Source organism: Ascidiella aspersa, chromosome 5, assembly GCF_963924565.1.
Source record: "Ascidiella aspersa chromosome 5, kaAscAspe10.2, whole genome shotgun sequence".
NCBI lineage: Eukaryota > Metazoa > Chordata > Ascidiacea > Phlebobranchia > Ascidiidae > Ascidiella > Ascidiella aspersa.
The window spans coordinates 19,737,672-19,754,872 of record NC_139451.1 but is presented as its reverse complement, the minus strand read 5'-3'; the positions used below and the strand labels follow the sequence as shown (position 1 = coordinate 19,754,872).

Sequence of the window (17,201 nt, the reverse complement as noted above, 5' to 3'; positions counted from 1 at the left end):
AACTCTTTTTGTTATTTTGCTATCATATAGAGATAGCAGATCCAACGGTTGAAAAGTCTTCAGACTGTCCTTGTCGAGGTAATACAGTATGACGGCAAGCTTATTATTTTTAATCTTGGAGGCCGATCTTAGTTTTTTTATACGCTTGTCATTCGGTAGCTCCACAAAGAATTTTCAGTTATGATAACTATTTTCTATGGCTATTTATAATTTAAATTTTCTAAACGTTTAGAAATTGCTAAATGAATCACCTTTTTTAGTTTAAAAAAAGGTTTAGCTCAATAATACTGCTAAACACAATGTGTTTGTTTTAATTAAATAATTGTAGCGTAAAAGCATTTCTTTTCAGTGCGTTGTTCACACGCGAAATTTTGTTTGGGTGTCCATAGCGAAAGTTGTCACACACTTCGAAGCAAAGTAAGCGCCCCACATCTTTGCAAACATTATATTTGACTAACATACTAAACGCTTAACTGGCCTGTCGCGCCTTCCTACATAATGCAACTCGAAGTACGCTACATCTTTGGTACAATTTTGTTTAGTCGCAACAATCGCGGGCATATAAGAAGCTTGGTACTTGCCCAATTAGTTTTGCAAGTTGATCAATCAGCTCATTCTGATGGCTTCTAAACCTTGATTTTTTGTAATTTTAAGTGAAGAAACGCAAACACTTTTTGGCCAATGCGCTTTGCAAAAACGACGCAATGCCTTGCTACGACTATATCTGCTTACACTATTGACTTGTACAAATTAGCATATGTGCTTGTAACATCGGGCCCCTGCTGCGCAACTCGAATTAGGCTGACAATAAAACCTCGAGCACAACATATTCAAGAGCAGTTGACCCTATTTCCGCGAAAAAGCAATCTATTCTTGCTGGTTGGCTTATTCAAACAAGGCCTATCTTCATAGGCCACTTTACTGCAAATGGTGACCTGGGTACACTACTGGCGTTTAGTGCACCAAGTCGCTTTCTAAACCAGTCAAGCCAGCGCGTTCGCTTAAATATTGCCCCGTCGTTCTTCGTCGGCGCGCTTTAGCAAGCAAGGTCGGCCATCGCACGACGCACGTGCTCCCGCGTGTTTTGCAAGTCCGGGCACTTCGCAGCAGCAAAACAACAACAATCGTAAAAGGAGGCCAGACGGAAACCCTTTGCGCCGCGACGTGGCCACACAGCGCACGCACAGGCGGCCGATGAAACGTGCCCGATGAAAAAACCCATTTTTTGGGGGGGATCCATGAGGTCAAAGTGAAATATTAGCGTTTATTAAAAAAGTAGTAAATTTTTAAAAGAAAAGAGTTTAATTAAAATAAAACGGTTTTGCACTGAATGTATTTACAGACTCCTTTTTACTTTAAAATTTTTTGACCGAAATTAGCAGATTTTAGAGGCCTATTTGTATTGTTACATTAATTTATGACGTGATGTCTGAAAATTTCTTGCACGCGAAGCATAAAGAAATAGGGATCCGCAGTAAAATAAGTTTAAGAACCCCTGCTCTATTATATATAGATATAGAAAGCGATAACAAAGTGGAAACCGGCGTTCTTTTCGCCGGGTAAATTAACTTATGTAAAACAGCAACACCCAAGTAAAAAGCAATGTGTTTTTTGTAGTGTTATAGGTTTCCTTACTACGTGCTGCCGACTTACAGACCCTGTTTCCTGCCTGGCGGCATACCTAGAGTAAGCTCATATGGCATTATTGTATATGACGTTTAATTGCCTGCAACTGGTTACTAAGCTTTTTCACGTCAACCGTGTTTCTAGAAATGCTAAATGCCTCGCCTGCATTTCGCCCTAAACTTTGTTTAGTGCGGAAAATGCTATATTTAAGTGCTGAACACACACAACAATTTTCGTGCAGTTTGGTGTCAGTAGATATGAAAAATGCCCAAACTAACAGGACAAGAAAATTTTAGGCCCCATATCTTATCTTTTTAGACCCGGCCGTGAGTTTGAGTCGTCTTGAATCCCGTAGTCTTGAAAAGCAATGAAAAAAAAAAAGCGTGAAGCCGCCTGTGCATCAAGTTGTATGCATACGGGAGCCACAGTGCATCTCAGTACAAAGCCTCTTGCTTCTGCATGACGCCCGGCTGTCTGTCATGCCAGCTCCGATGCCGACGATTTTGAATCCGCAGGGAATCGTCGCCCTGTGAGGGAGCATAAGGCATTCCTTAGCAAGGTCGCCCGAACGCCGCTGACGGCGCTAAGTCAATCTTGGGCCTCTCTTTGCACCGACCGCTAATTGCCTTTGCAACCAGCTGGGCGCGAATCTAACAGCCCGCCTTACGTTGAAAGCGATTTAGCCACTTTTGTGTCCATTTTCGTTAATTACGTTATATTTATTGTTTGCTGCCATGTAAAACTTGTTTTGATGCAAGAAATCCATTAACGTCCCCTGTTCCGGCATCATTTGTTTTACTGAAAGCCTTTTTAGACAGTCCCCGTTCACTTCTACCACTGTGACCAACTAAAAGGGTTCGATTTTAATCCTAACCTGATTTTTAAATATGACATCACCGTAACTTATCACTTATTCTAAAAGATGGCCAAACAGTGCACTTATACGGCTTTGTGTTGATCGTCGATTTTGGCAAACTGTATTTATTGATCAGGGATTGGATTTTTTTACGATTTTATTGATTTTTAGGTGGATAGTTAAGAGTTTGTCGCCTTTAACGCCTTTGTAGGTCTAAGGTAAGAAGTTTCTGAATCCCACTGCCAAACTATCTTGTGGCAATCATTTTACTAATCAATGTCAGTTTATTTGGAAGAGATTCATTTCTCTTGACAAAATTGATTTGGCGATGTAGGTATGGAGCTAATGAATATTGTAAAAACTTAATCGTATTAACTGTAGGCCATAGATTCATCCAGGGCAATATTAAAGTGTCGCAGAATCAGCACTGGCAGTAAAAACGCCTAATTAGTTGCCGCGACACCTCCTTTGACTGCACGCTCGCCGACCAATACACTTTAATACCCAATAACACGGGCCTCGCATAAATAATTAAAGTATGAGCCAAACAAGACGGGGTATTTTGATTGAGCTTCCCGGAAACAAGCAAATGCGGAGCACAAGATTAACCATATGACAGCTAATATACGCTAGAGCTGTTAATTGATAGGTCCCTGTAAATAGATATTTTTGCTACTTAATGCCACCGTTTACTACTGATTTCCAAGCTAAAACTCATAAAAAAAGCTAAATTTTGTTCTGAAAGAAAACCCCATAGATATATTTAATAATACTTATTTGAACTTTCGACCCTTTTATTTAATCTCTTGTTTGGGTTATTCGTTAAACTACTGGTCGGAAATGGAAATGGTTTCTGGTCGGAAATGGAAATCGTTTTCTAAACTTGCTGCTCAGGAATCGCATACCTGTTTATTTTTTTCGTGTTCTAAATGATTTTGTGCTGTAATTCCTTTATATAATGCAGTGCAATAAATGAAAAAACTTGCTAATAAAACTAGGATTAGAATATTTAGGACACCTTACGGTTGTCTCAAATTTTCGTTTTAAGCTTTGTCTGACACATGTGTTACCATAGCTCACTGATGTATATTTATTTAAGACGATATTAATCGAGATGAAGATTCATTAAACAACTTTTAGTACCCTGCGAAAAATTAAAACGTCACCATAATAAGATAGCGCACTAAAAGTGTTGGAGCGCAAGCTTGCACAAAAAATGAACTTGAACGAAAAAGTTAAATACACCTATAAAGAATACGACGAAAGGTGTTTATCTAGGCTGATTCTAGCCTATAGTTGCTCTAAACACGATCCGACTGGTTGTCAAACCCTTTACTGATCAAAAACATTTCGAATTTGAAACAATTTTCGTGTTTAGAGCAGGACTGCGGAGTCGGTTAAAAATAACCCGAGTCCGACTCCGGTAAATGTGCGATTTCGTCGAGTCCCGGGTCTGGCCCTGACTATATACAGCCTGTATTCCGCCAAATTACGTAACTAAAATAACGTGGATATTCACCAATCCACTTATAGGGGTGTCTTATATTTTATTCACTCACAATAGCCTACACGGTCCACCATATGCTATTCCACCTTTACAATTTCCAGATGGCGGCCATATCAGTTTTTAAATGTCGAACTCGGGACTCGGGTAGTTTTATGTGGTCTTACTCGAGTCCCGACTCCGACTCCATCAAAACAAACCGACTACTCGAGTCCCGAGTCCCTAATCCGAATCCGACTCCCTAGCCCTGGTTAAGAGTATTGGCCAAACAACAGTTTACACGCAGCTGAATTACTTGGATGTTTTTAACCAGTGGTTCCCAACTTTTCGTCTGCGTACCAGCTATTCTGGCTTTTTACCGTATACGCACACTAGCTGATTTCGAAAATAAATCATTTTGCTTAATTTACTTATATTTAGTCAAATAAATTAATTAAATAAAGGTACCTCGCCATCAGCGCGAAGAGCGAATTACAGATTATATGTCCATCTAATGTAGCAAGAGTGAATATAATTGACGATATAATACGCTTTAATCACTTTAAGCCATTTCTGGTCAGCATAAGACCAATACAGCTGCTCAGTGTTCACGTACCCTTTAAAAAGCTTTCGTGTGACTGATCTACGGGTGGCTCCAAAACTGATTATGGTTAAAAACATAAGCTTTTAAAGATATTTACCTCAATTCTTATTTTGTGAGCTGCTTCATAGGCAACTAAACTGTATTCCTTTGCTCATAGTATAACCGGCTAATTTGAGTTTTTTCAACTCTTATAACCTGCCTGGTCAATTCGTTCACGGAAAGTGGAATAGTTCGTATAAGTTGCGGTCCTCGGAACGTAAGTCCTTGCGACGTGTTAAATTTCTTTTAAACGCACTGCTTTTTTTAAATCAGCTGGGAGAAACATATAAACACCCTCTTAGAGAGACTCATCAAAATTTAATATGACACCACCGCGGCGAAATTCGCTTCTACCCTGTTGTTGTCGCGTTATATGACGTCACACATGACGTCATCGTGTTGTAAGTTGGTCACATTTGGGACCATGTTAATTAGTCATCGGGTCGGGGAATTAGAAATCGTCCTGCCTGAAGATGGGCCAAATGTGGCAGCGAATTATAAGTTTCGCTGTTGACGAAATGTCAATATACAGAAAACAAATGTAAAATCAAACAATATTTTTCAAAAAGTATAGTTCAACTTTTAACTTTCTTGGTGCGTTTGGTGGACAACAGTAAAGCCGCTATACAGAATGGATTTTCGGGGTTATTGACCAAATTAGATATAAAAAGGGTACAAATTTGTATCTTATTGACAAGAAGATGCTGTTTTGGTTGGAATTTAAAACATATAATGTGTGATTTTTTTTTAAATACGACCTTGTGTGTCATACTTTATTTATTTGTTGAGACTAATTAAAGAAGTGCAAGAAGTAAATTTCGCGACAAAGATTAATCCTCGATTTAAACATTTATATACTCAGTGCGATGTTGTCAAGCAATGTTTTCTGTTATTACAACTCACACAAAAACACCGGTTAGTTTCAGCCTGTTAATAAACAAAGGCATACTAAATGGCATAATTTTTAATTTCGGGTCCGTGCAACAGTCAACTGCGTCATACACAAGTATGCTTATAGGCTGTCAATTATATTTTATAAACTTTTTTAGTACTATTCCAATCTTGCTTCAGTAATCGGCAAGCGTTAATGGCGAAAACATGTCATGGATAATTTGCGGTGCAAGAAAAACAAAAATCAATTCGATTCGAAACTTCGCTTCTATTTCAAAAGTAGTGCAACTTATTAATACTGACAGAAATGAAATAAGACGGGCGTGCTTTCAAATATTGTAACCGAGTACAGTACCTAAAAGTGATAAACAAAAAAAAACTGTTCACTTTATTTGTTTTAAGTTCAACTAGTGATTGTATAATTTACCCGATGTCATCCATTGATAAAACGAACTTATGCTTCTAAAAGTTGCGCATTCTATTTGTATGGCGACAGAAGCATTTAGCCTGCACGCATTTGTCAAGGACAATAATAACAGTAACCTACACTTATCGACAGAACATCGGAAACCGGAAAATCTTACAATATTAGTGGCACTTATTAACAGAACATCGGAAACCGGAAAATCTTACAATATTAGTGGTCTTATCAAGATAGTCAAGATCAAGATAAGCTAATTGATTCCGGTAAGACTTCCCGGTGTACCCGGTGTACATTGTTGTTCTTGAAATGTAGCCAGTGCCACAATTATTGTTGAAAAGTAAATGTCAATTCTAAACTTTTCTTTAGTGTTGCAATGAATTACGTCAATCACTTGACTTAATTACACTTAAGTCACTGGTTTTAAATGACTTACATTGACTAAAGTCTTCGGGGCAAAATGACTTGATTTATACTTAAGTGGTTTAAATTAAGTGCTTTAATGATTAATATTTTAGAAAAATTTGGCAATTTAAGTCAAATATTTATTTTACAAAGGTGTTGGTATTGCTTCGTGTTTAATATTTTCTCTGCAACTGGTATTCAGAACCAACGTTTTTTACACTTATTATCGCAAATTGCTTTACTTGAGTTGTCTTGTTATGGCATAGGGCAGTGGTCTCCAAGCTTTTTTATTCCGTGGCCTAATTTTTTCTGATAAAACAGTTTGTGGCCCACCATGTGCCGTTACCTTTTTTTGTTATCCCAATTTACGCCTACATAGTCGGACAACTTTCCAATAAATACGTTGATTCTATATAACAACATCGAAATAATCCTTTTTTTAGTTTCGGCTCATTTTTAGATTGGAATTAAATATCTCGATGAAAACAAACTGAATTTAAAGTAAACTGCCGTGCTAACTGCGTAGCGAAACAAACATACGTCGTGAGATTTTTCCTTTAGGTATAGTTTACAAATCGCAAAAAAATGCTTCGTTCCTTTTATAGTTTTAAATATGCTAACTTAGCAATATTTTCAAATAGCTCTTATATGGCCCAATGAAAACAGTTTAAATTCGCTGCCCATACTCCCTGCCCCTTGCCTGTATGTAGGTGACTTCAATTGTCACCACACGGACTGGGGGTACCAGACCAGCAATCGCGATGGAGAAACCCTTTCCAACTGGGCATCAACTAACAACCTGTCGCTCTTGTATGGCCCAAAAGACCCCGACAGTTTTACCTCGGGACGCTGGAGCACTGGAAGCAATCCAGACCTTGCTTTTGCGAGAGTGACTTCTGGACAAGCCCTTTCTGAACGACACGTCATCAGTCGGTTCCCTCGGTCACAGCACAGAGTTTCAATAACATCAATTGCCGGTCATTTAAAACCCACCCCAAGCAAACCTGTGAGACGGTGGAATTTCCGAAAGACACGTTGGTTGCTCTACAACAAGGCAACACACCACATGGCAAAAACCTTGCCAAGCCCAGACTCGCAAGACCAAAATAAGGCCTCTTACGCTTTCGCAGGAATGCTGACACGCGCGGCAAAACAATAACTACGTCCCATGCTGGGGCCAGGACTGCCAGGACCTGTATAGCCAGTTTAAACGCTCCAGCAATTTGGAAGAAACCAAATCAGCAACCGATGAACTGGTAAACCACCTAGACCGAAAGCGCCAAGCTCGCTGGATCGAGACAGTATAGAGTCCATCGACTTCACACACTCTAGCCGAAAGGCGTGGCTCACCATTAATCGACTCACGGGCCGTGGGAAGGCTGCTCCGGGCAAGTGTCCTGTCACAGCAAACGCTATAGCTTCGCGTCTAGAGAAAAATGGTCGCAATGCCAAAATCCATCGGCAATCAAAGACAACTCTGGTAAAGAAACTATCAGAGCTTTGGAGATCACCGACTGCAGACGCAAACCTCTCTAGCGAGTTTACACCCGAAGAAGTCCGCAACGCCCTTCGGAAGCTAAAGCCCGGCAAAGCACCTGGCCCCGATCATCTCCATCCAGAATTCCTCATACACATGGGGGACTCTGCAATCCATTGGCTTGCAAAGTTCCTCTCGTCGTGCATGAACCGGCTAAAAATTCCAAGGATATGGAGAAGAGCCCTTGTGATAGCCATACCCAAGCCAAACAAGCCAACCGACGATGCGAAGAGCTACCGCCCAATATCCCTGCTAAGCATCCCTTTCAAGATCCTTGAGCGAATCATACACTCACGATTAGAACCTGTCGTTGATCCCCAATTACCATCAGAGCAAGCAGGCTTCAGACGTGGTAGGTGCACATCAGACCAAGTCACCCTCCTGACGCAGAATATTGAAGACGGTTACCAAGCCAACAACAAAACAGGCGCTGTATTCTTAGACCTGACAGCTGCCTATGACACCATATGGCACCAGGTCCTAACCTACAAGCTCCTGAAAACCGTCCCTGACAAACGCATGGTACAGTTTATCATGGAACTGGTATCTAACAGGAGTTTCATTCTCCGTACCAGCGACGGCCAACAAAGTCGTTTAAGGCGGCTAAGAAATGGGGTCCCACAGGGTTCTGTGCTTGCACCGATGCTCTTTAACATATACATGTATGACCTTCCCCAAACCACTGCCCTCAAATACTCATACGCAGATGACATCGCAATACTTACGTCAAGCCGGAGTTGGGAAACGGTCGAAGGTACTCTCATCAAGGATGTCGGCACACTCTCAACATACCTTGAAAAATGGAGACTGGTGCTGAGCGAAACAAAGTCTGTCGCCTCCGCCTTCCACTTAAACAACAGGGAAGCCTCCAGGGAGATACGCATCATATGTAACGGCTCCAACCTTCCCTTTGACCCGTGCCCAACCTACCTTGGAGTCAAACTGGACCGTTCCCTCACGTATCGAAAACACCTGGAGGGTTTGAGGAACAAGGTCTCATCCCGAGCAGCTCTAATTAGAAGACTCGCTGGCACAACATGGGGTTCCAGCAGCAATGTTTTGCGATCTACTGCACTCGCGCTTGATACGCGCCAGCAGAATACTGTGCGGCCGCATGGTCCAGGAGTGCACACACCAAACTACTGGACGTGCCAATAAATAACTGCTTGCGGACCATCACTGGCTGTCTAACAGCGACTCCAGTAAACAACCTCCCAGTGCTAGCAGGGATTGTGCCAACTGACATAAGGCGAAAGGGAGCAACCTTTGCTCAATCGCGCAAGGCACTCTTGTGGCCTGACCATCTACTGCACAGCAAAATCTCAGGCTGTGCGCAGGCAACGCGACTGAAGTCACGACACTCCTTTGTAACCGCAGCACAGTCATTCAAGAAAGCAATCCTTGATGGCAAAACTGCGTCAAAATGGAAGGAGGAAACCTGGGAAGAAGAATGGTCAACAAACAAGACAAAGCTACACGCATCCATCTCTGCGGCTCGCTACCACGCCCCAGAGCTGTCGAGAACAGCGAATGTGAGACGCAACCGCTTATTAACAGGAGTCGGCCGTTTTGCCTCCTCTATGTTTCAATGGGGCCTTGCCCTTCCCCACTATGTGAGTGCGGAGCCACACAAACGGCAAACCACATCGTGGAAGAATGTCCAAACTTTTCCTGTCCCGGTGGTTGGGCAGCGATATTGGCCACAAAACCCTCTACCACGCAGTGGCTCACAAGCCACTGCCCAGATATCTAACCAACACGAAAGAAGAAGAAGAAAACAGTTTTGTGGCCCACTCGTTGGCCATGGCCCACAATTTGGGAACCACTGGCTTAGGAATCATTTTTTAGCTGCGTGTTCTATCGACTTATATCTGCGTATAACGTAGGGCCTACTCCAATGGTTCTCAACCGGGGTGCCGCGGCACCCTGGGGATCCATTTCAATGCTCAAGGGTGTCAAGAGATATTTAAGAATTTTAAAAATCTGATTTTTGCTCAACTCTTACAACTGGTTTTGTAAAGATTAGAGTGGAATAAATCCAATTATATATAGCTTCCTACGTTGAGTAGAGTTGATGCGTATTGGCAGTTCTGTTTATTGTGACATTCTAGTGAATTACCTACGGAAAATTCTTGTAGGGGTGCCACAATCTTTTTGTTGTTTCTGAAGGGTGCCGCTAGCCATAAAAGGTTGAGAAATGCTGGCCTAACCTTTAAAAATATTAAATTGAAACTGCAAAACTTGTGTTTTTATAGGGTTGGAAGCCATAACGTTAGTCTATCTTAAGTAAAACTATAATGAAATATAATGTAAACGACATTTTCGGCCCAAACTGCAATTGCTGTATTTGCGGCGAGTAACGTCACAAATACACTTGGACAACTAGCTTTCTGAAATTAGAATAAAATTAGAAATACAACATTTAAGTTCAATTTAGATTAGAATTAGAATTACCAAATTCTTGAATACCAGAATTGTACTAGAATTTGAACTAAAATTACATTTACTTATTCACAATCAATTTTATTTAAATCGCAATTTAGTCTCATAAGAATTTGAATGGTTAATATTTGTGTGATTATTTTATATGTTTTAGCATATAAAGCATATGCCTTTCAGACTGTAAAAATCACCAAAAAGTTGTTCCAACCGAATAGCATTAATTAAAATTCTTTGTTATGACTGAGAAAAGGAAAAAATGCTGTTGAACAAAGTATGTTTTTGGTAAAATCTGAATTAGATTGCAACTAGAGTTACGGCACACAAGCAATTTCCAAATTAGTTTAGAACACCGTTCCCTTATACGCGCAGGAGTGGACTACTGCGGCGACGGCAGTGACAAGATGACGGAAAAAAAGTTATTGCAACATGGCGGAGTGATGTACAACAACTCGTACAACAAATGTGGAGGCCGCTGCGTGCTGCCACAATGCTATATGTGAGACGGCCTGGATCAGTGCGAGAAAAGGTGGGTGCCACGTTCCTGCCGGAATGCTTTGCCGGACTGGGCGTTTTGCAGAAACCACAACTGTTGTTATGTAAACGACATAAGTTATTACACTTTTTATAAAAGCTATGGCTTATTTGACGCTGTCAACCAAGTACGACACTTCATCTATGGTCGTTAGATTGTTATGTAACGTCAAACACTACTGAAAACAATTAGCGTTACAACGACACAATAATGTTTTTAACCGAAATCCTCGACTCGGCTGCTAGAGTTTTTATGAAATTTTTTGCTGGAAGTGACTTTTCAACAACAAGGCAATTGTAGTTGCTATTCGTGGTTTTATTTTTCGAATTGCACGTATATCAAACAGCACGTATTTGCGATATGACAGTTACTACGCAGATTGCTCGGCCAAATAGATCACCATAGTCTAAAATCACCATGTATTTATGTCACGTTCAGTTCAAAGGCAGCGTTTCGCAAGCTTGTAGAGTTAAACATAATGCAGCATTACTGAATAAGTTTAACTTAAACTTAGTGATAAGCTGGTACTAATTAAGGCGTCGGCTAAAGGTAGTTTGCGATCGAAAGCCAAGTAAAAAATCACACCAGTGGCCTAAAACAGTGGCGTTCTATATCCAGTTTGTAAGCAAAATAAATTGTAGGCAATATGCACATTTTGATAGCAAACCTGCGAGCGGCGGTATTTTTCCTTAACCGGTTCTAATAGTAGGCTACACAAGATGCCTCGGATAGGCTTTCCAAAACCAGTCAGCCTGATCAGGATTGTAGTGCAAGCAAGGTCAGGCTAGAAAAGCAATAGCTTGATTCGAACTCACGACCCCTGCTCATACAGGGAACGTCGCTCTACCATCTGAGCTACGCAGGATTAGAAGGAAGCGAGTCTAGAAACAACCACAGCACCATTGCCTGCTGCATGTTGTTCGTACATACAATATCAATCGAAGTGGACTAACAGCCCGTATTACAGCAACTGAAACATACTTATACACAATGTGTATTCTGTGACCAAGACCCCTCTTGAGTCGTATTGGCTAAACATAACGACACCCATAGATAATACACACTGTGTATATGCAGTTATGCATGTTTCAGTTGCCAGTTTCTACAGTACAGTAATGACACTTGAAATCCTGTTCGGTGTGCTTTTGCCGTCGAGTCTCCCGTCGGCGGCCGTTCGCGTACTGTTCGCGGCGCTGCTGGCTTACGTCGTGCACCGGTACCTCCTACCGCTCGCGCTACATTATCGCAATTGCGTGGACCTGACAGCTCGAGCTTGTTCCTCGCCGCGTCACTGGTTCTACGGACACCTAAAGCTCTTCTCGAACGACGATCGCGGCTTGGACAACCTCGTCAGCGAGCGAATGCGTCTGAAGGGCACCTGCGTCACCTGGTTTGGCCCGCTTAAGGTCTTCGTCGACCCGCTCTCGCCCACCACGCTGGCCAAGGTGCTGTACAGCGGGGCACCGAAAGACGACCTCATCTACGGCCTGGTGCGTCCCTGGATCGGCGACGGGCTGCTGGTCTCCTCCGGGGAAAAGTGGCGACGCAACCGCAAGCTGTTAACGCCCGCTTTCCACTTTAACGTTCTAAAGCCCTGCGCGACCGTGTACAACGAGTGTGCCCGCGTGCTAGTCGGCAAGTGGCGGCGCGGCCACCAGCACGCTATTGACGTCACCGGTGACGTGGCGCAAATGACGATGGACGTGATGCTGAGGTGCGCGATGTCGACCAAGTCCAACTGCCAGCTGGACGCCGGGCAGCATCGGTACGTGAGAGCGGTGAGCGAACTGGCAGAGCTGACGGCGACCCGGGCTTACCAGCCGCTTATGCACGTCGACTGGATTTACTGGCTGTCGCCGGCCGGCCGGAGGTTCAGGAGAGCGAGCAATTATGTGCACACCGAAGGAGAAAGGATGATCCGGCAGAGGAAAGAAGAGCTGGAACGCGAATCGACGCGCGAGGACCAAGGGTGAGTGTTTCTTTTCTTTGTTCGCTGCGTTTGGGATTCGTTTTAAAATCGGAACCGACGAAAAACAACACAGGTGGTCAACCGCAACGAAGCTTTACCATACAAACGGTTTAGGGAAATTTCAGTAGTATTTTTACAAGGGTTTTTACACTTTTATAATCCAAAGTTTTTATTTGATTTATTCGTGACTTTTGGTCTTTAATGCTAAGCTGGCCAAAACAAGCGTAAGTAAAAAGGGTTTACATTATTTTTAAAATTACCCTTACACGAGAATTACTTAGATGAGGACAAACTTATCCTAAACAAGAGGAATAAATTAGCCAGGTATTCGACTGACTCCACTCAATAACTAAATATGTGTTGATGTTTGATAAACTTGTTTTGCCTGCTATACTTGATTTTTTTTTTTTGAAAATCGTTTGCTAGTTTCATCACGCTTATCTCGTTTGCACCATAAACCCTAAATAACGACATGTTGGATTGCAGGACACTCGACAACGAATCGCCGCCACGAAAGTACTTGGACTTCATTGACATCCTTCTCCGAAGCAAAGACGAGCGCGGAAGAGGACTCTCGATCAAGGAGATCCGGGACGAAGTGGACACGTTCCTCTTTGAGGGGCATGACACGACCACGAGCGGAATCTCGTGGCTCCTATACAACCTGTCTCGCCACCCTGACTACCAGCGTCGATGCAGAGAGGAAGTTATGCGGATCATGGGGGACAAGAAAGAAATTAAGTGGGATGACCTCCACCAGCTCGCCTACCTCGACATGTGCATTAAGGAGAGTCTGCGTCTGCATCCGCCCGTGCCCACAATCGCGCGCAAGCTGAACGAAAATACCACCTTCGTGGACAAGGACGTCCCCGGAGGCAGGCTAGAGGTGGAGGCGGGCACGTCTTCCCTGATTCACATCGTCGTGGTCCATCGATCGACCGCGTTATGGGAAAATCCGGAGCTGTACGACCCGGAGCGCTTCTCGCCCGAGAACGTGGCCAAACGCGACCCGCTAGCCTTTGTCGCCTTCTCGGCAGGGTCGCGCAACTGCATCGGGAAGACGTTCGCCATGTGCGAGATCAAGGTGACGCTTTGTCACGTGCTGAGGAACTTCAGGCTCTCGGTGGACGGCGAGTGTCCGGCGCCGCAGATGAGGCAGGGCCTGGTCCTCAGGTCGGCCAACGGGGTCCACCTGAAACTCGAAAGCCTCGGCTGCTAGGATATACGCATCGTCCGATTTTGGTGTATAAAAATATATTTAATAACATGTTGATTTTCCAGGCGAACTATTTACCCTTATCATACTGCGAAAATCCAACCTTAAAGAATATGGGGACAAATTCGTATTTTAAAACCAAAAGGCTCAGAGGATTCTTAAATCGTATCAAACAACTATAATAAAAGAGATGGAAAGGATAAAGATGGAGTGATCTACTTCTGGTGAGTTATCGTACCAACCCTTCTAAAGTGATCTCCAAATCTTTAGAAGCAATAATTCCTGAAAATATAGAAATCGACGAGATTTTCTGATTGTAATCCAATAGTTGTATGTATTTGTCTGTTATTATTTTGCTGCTTGGCGTATACATAATTTTGTACCTTAGAGATAGCCTACAAGCTTTATTGTTTTACAATACTTCGTTCGACTTTGATTTTCACTTATTTTGCCCGTGTAGGCTAGTTGTATAAATGCAACTTCTGCACCAGAAAAGATTTTAGTAGTAGGCCTACAACTCTGTTAATATCTATCCACATGGATTGTCTTCTTAAAAAAAAAAACATGACTTGCATCTCGGATTTGCATTTTGACGAGTTTCATTTAATATCTGAGTCAGAATCTTTTGGAAAATGTCAGGGTATTCAATTTCAAGTGTATGAATATCCTCGTTTTAAGGTCGCGCGTTCTCCTAATTCGGAACGCCGCACAGGTAACGGTGACTTCTAGGAGTCTCGCCTTAGCTAGTTGGAGGGCCAATGGCTTGACTCATCATACGTGTGACTTTACTTGGACTAAAGTTCCTATTTAGTTGAATGTTGTTTCAGTTAAATGTCCGTAAAGCAGATTTACTTGTTTATATTTAGTTTTAGTTTCTATTTGTTGTTGAATTGTAGCAGTATTCTTTAAATTAGGGATGTTACTTAGAAAATCACGACATTATATCAAGCCAAAATAAGGTAAAGCATTAGGAAACCCTAATATAAGTTTTACAACAAATGGTGTATCGAAATTGCAAAACTCTAGGTTGGATCGCAATTCATGGCCGAAATTCCAATAGTTCGTCTTCAGTCCGATTTTGTCGGACATCACTACCTATATGTCGGCACCCATTTCTATTATGTACAATACTATTTTAGTACAAATCATCAGACTGGCTTCAACAGCGGCTTGACTTGACTTCGGTAACTTACGATTAGGGCTATAGGGCTTGCCGACATGCCATAAATCGACTGTGTATTTGCGATACATGGCACAGCGCCGTCCCTATATATTAATTACATTGCTGTCAATACCAGACATGTCGCCCTCATAAATATTAATTGAGTTGGTTTCAACAAGTGATCGGTCCTGGGCAGGGCCGGATTAAGGGTACTGCAGGCCTAAGGCTGTTTACTTGAGAAGGGCCTAATTACCATAACTTGCATAAGCCTAGAGCCCTAGACCTAACTTAAAAACAGTCTAACTCACTACATGGTTCTCAACCGCAGGACCACGTCAACTTTCACGTCGGTCCGCCAAATATATTATAATTTCATATCTCAATTGCAAAATGCAAGATGTTAAAAGCTAGTCCATCAAATTTACAACTTAGCCAGTTCCGTAATAGGCAAAAAAACGATTGTCATTCTAACTAGGCTAGCAAAGACATATAACATATAAGTCAATTAAGTCTGCTATCTCGTAAAATAAAAAAAATGAATGTCAATAATTCAATGATGATGATGCAACAATGTGACAGGTTGCCAAACCTAATTCGCAGAATCAGACGCCACAACTGTATTAAATTTCAACTATTGAAAACAAAAAATAAATAACTGAGGGCCGAAACCTTATTAGCCTAATGGTTAATCCGGCCCTGGTCCTGGGTTCAAGTGCCCCGTTTCGGACGAAGTGGGTGAGGCGAGGGTGTGTGTGCTGCCCCAGTACATGGTCAACGATTCGCGGGTCGACTGCGTGTCAAATGCTGACTCGTGCCGCGATAACCCGCTCGGCTGCTTCAGGTCAGACTTTTGGTTTTATCGCCTTTTTCAGAGTCCAAAAATTTAAATTAGACATTCTTCATGACTAACAAATGAGCTTTGAAGTTTTTAAACTTTCGGGGATCGGTTGAAATAAAAAGAATTTTTTAAAGCAAGCTAAATTTACATCAAATCTAACTACGATAAGAATTATTCTTTTGCAAAGGCGTCTCATTATTAAGGTCGATTTGTTTTTTTACCGTGATAAATGCATTTCGTTCAAAATCTTATCTTGCAACTTAAATCCGGGTTTTCAATAGTTCGTAAACAAGGTTTACGCTCTGTATTTTTTTTCTTTTCTCGAAATTTCTTCGTCTTTCCATTTCTACACTGCTGCCTTGAATCAATTATACGAAAACTTTTTTTTCAGCACATAAATGGAAAATGCAGCAATAACATAGAACAGACAACCAGTAAGAGATTATTATTGTGACACAACCCCCACCCCCTAGAAATTAAAAAATTCCCCCCATTGGTTTGGAACAACAGTTTTACTGGAAGCCGTTTCAGACAGTTTCCGCTTACGAAGGCTTGCCGAATAGTAAGCCGAAACGTTGGTAGAAAATAATATATTTTGCCAGAGGAACCTGCTTTAAATATAGTTTCCGCTTACTTTCGCCACTGTGACAAACTGAAAGGGTTTAGATTGCAATTTTAATTATATCCTCGTTTTTGAATATGACATGGCCCGCTAAAAAACATTTTTTGTGCACCTGCAAAAATCGCCTTATCGGAACAGCGTTTCGGTTAACCTTTACCATTGCTTTAACCCGAATAACAAGCAACTTTTGAATTTACGTAGCCTACCAGTACGGCCGATAATGAAACTTTTTTCCAATGCTTTTTATAGTTTTATTGAAACGTTTAAGGCAGTGGTTGTCAAATTGTTTTGGCTTGCGGCACACTAATTTTTTATGATTATTTGTAATACAAATAAGTTAGTTTCGAAATTTAGAAAAAGTTTTACGGGACACTAACAATTTGGCGAGGCACACAGTTTGAGAATCACTGGTTAAAGGGGTTACGTATATGCCGTAAGGTCGCTATGGCGCATTAACGTTGATTGGAAAATGACATTACCGTGAAACGATTTGTAGCGAAAAGATTCTATTAAACTTTTATGGAGAAGTTATATTTGACATAAAATCGAAAAGAATTG

The 17,201-nt window shown here is 41.8% G+C and overlaps 1 pseudogene; it reads left to right on the top strand.

Moving 5' to 3' along the window:
- The first annotated feature begins 11,951 nt into the window (after positions 1-11,951).
- On the top strand, positions 11,952-14,024 carry LOC146145268 (cytochrome P450 4F3 pseudogene; annotated as a pseudogene).
- Positions 14,025-17,201: the final 3,177 nt, after the last annotated feature.